At 39.2% G+C, this 2,500-nt stretch overlaps 1 protein-coding gene across 1 annotated transcript in view; it reads left to right on the top strand.

The window, feature by feature from the left end:
* Nucleotides 1-92, top strand: part of ppp1r16b (protein phosphatase 1, regulatory subunit 16B) — a 61,069-nt gene extending 60,977 nt beyond the window's left edge. The window contains exon 13 of the transcript XR_014629390.1: nucleotides 1-92. This exon is cut by the window's left edge and continues 379 nt beyond it. The gene's annotated coding sequence lies outside the window, so the exon portion shown is untranslated.
* Nucleotides 93-2,500: the final 2,408 nt, after the last annotated feature.

Here is a 2,500-nt window from a genome sequence, read left to right as displayed (position 1 = left end):
CTACAAAAGATTCTATTTCAGATAAATGCTGTTCTTTAGAACTTTCTATTCATCAAAGAATCCTGAAAAATAAAATCTATCACAGTTTCCACAAAAATATGAACTGTTTTCAACACTGATAATAATCATAAATGTTTCTTGAGCATCAAATCATCATATTAGAGTGATGTGTGAAGGATCATGTGACACTGAAGACTGGAGTAATGATGCTGAACATTCAGCTTTGATCACAGGAATAAATTACACTTTACTGTATATTCACATACAAAACAGATGATTTACATTATAATAATATTTCACTGTTTTTACTGTATTTTTGATCAAATAAATGATACAAAATAATGCATAAATATAATTTAGTATCATAAAATCTTAAATATAACACATTATCGAACTAAAATATAGTACAATAATTTCATTGGGACACGTGAATGGAACATTCTGGGGGATTTTGTACATTAAAGGAATTAATGATGATCATTTAAAACATTTCATACTAAATCTACAGTCATTTCCTCTGAATCAGGAATAAACGTCAAAGCATGTCACAGTGAAACATCATCATAAGTTTCATCATGCACAAATGTCGCATAACACGCTGATCGGCCGCTTCAGTGTCGCCTTTATGACGACACACGTCAATCAATCACTGTCACTAACGCAAACTCACTGAGTCACTTACACAAACTGCTTACACACACTTACATAACTATTTTTATTCCCAAGACTGGTCTATTTAAACTCACTTAAAGTTGAATAATATAGTCTACTTTGAATCAGAAATGAACGTGTTTCAGCACGAATGAGTTGATGTTGTTAGTGTTTGCAATCATCAGTTTGTTTTTCATGGCTCTTTTCCAACAATAGCTCTTTATGAGGAATAATCCCTGCAATCATCACTGTGTGTGAATGTCTTATTTAAAAAGGAAGAATGCACGGCCGATTATGAATTATGAATGATGTTATTGGTATTGCTCAGGATGAACTTCACTCCTCGACAGTTTGCCTATGATTAGCATGTCAAGACAGGGATAGTTTTACAACCTTGGATCTCAAAGAGCAAAAGGACAGGTTCCACACGTTCATATTTCACTGTAAACAAAACATCTAACGTTACATCGTTCCTGTGCGTGAGACGCAGAATATATTGACGCGCACGTTTAGAAAGTGCATTATTATTCCCCAATAATTGTCGGTGTTGTTTTGAAGCAGCTCGTGATATTGTCGGAGGAAGGCGGGTCTTCACGAACTGATCCCAGATCAGCTGAGGCGTCACAGTCCGCACGCTCGGATCATATTTAGCGTTATTCCCGTGCATGTCGAACGATGTTTCACTGTCGGAGGAACGTTTCGGGAGCGTCTTTGTTCCTGCAGCGGTTAAACTTCTCCGGAACGCTTCAACTTCACGCGAGCGGTTCCCGTGCGATGCGATGCTGGCGTGTTTACCGGGGATCAAACGCAAATGTTTTATTATTCCGTCCATGTTCACGTGAGATTCCGTTCGGAACGTCGTCGGGTTTAGTTGTTGCACGCGCGCGAATGGCGGCGTTCGTTTTGAACGCGACGCCGCGACGAGAATACAGCGACATCTTGAAATCACCCAATGAACTTGAATCGTTTTTATCGGGTCGTTCTTCAGCTGTCATGATGATGCAAACGAGACGATCGACCACGACGCCCGAGAAAACGCGAGATGAACGCGCCGCTAATATTCAAACGGTACGTCAGAGTTACGAAACCGACTGGTAAATATAATTTATTTATTGTGCATTAATGTTTACAGGTGGATACGGCAGGTTATAGTGTTTATCTTGTGTGCAGAACGCTTGTGTTGTTCTTTGTTCCGTTCTGAGTGTTTAAACTAGTGTGTTTTGCAGTGTGTTTGTGTTTGTTCTTCTGTCACGTGGTTACTCTTGTCATCAGAGTTTATGCGCTTTGTTTTCGTTTTTACTTCCTCTGTCTTGATTCAGAAACTCTTCCTCGAAGTTACTCTGTTTACTATGGTAACGTTACACTGATGCTAATGTATCTGTAGCCTATAGTGCATTCCTCTGTTCATGTAACATCAAAGAATACCTAGTAGTATTATTATGGCTTTCATGCTGTGTGTTTATCTGCCATAGATCTGTGTGTGTGTGTGTGTGTGTGTGTGTGTGTCATCATGTTTCAGTAGTTCTGCTCAACCAGCTGATGTGTTCATCTTTCACTTTCACTGGAATGTCAAACTAGAAGGAAGATCATTCCTGATGAAGCTGCTATTCATGTTTCTGTGTGTGTGTGTGTGTGTGTGTGTGTGTGTGTGAGAGAGAGAGAGAGAGAGAGAGAGAGAGTGTGTGTGTGTGTGTGTGTGTGTGTGTGTGTGTGTGTGTGTGTGTGTGTGTGTGTGTGTGTGTGTGTGTGTAACTAATGCAGTCTCCTTTTTCATCAAGTAAATATTGATCTTGTTAATCATTCTCAAATTTGAAGTTGGGAAACTCATTTCAAAGTGTCTCTCTCTCAC

Source organism: Rutilus rutilus, assembly GCF_951802725.1.
Source record: "Rutilus rutilus genome assembly, chromosome: 12".
Taxonomy (NCBI): Eukaryota; Metazoa; Chordata; class Actinopteri; order Cypriniformes; family Leuciscidae; genus Rutilus; species Rutilus rutilus.
Note: the sequence above shows the minus strand (reverse complement) of the source record. Positions and strands in the feature narration are given on the sequence as shown.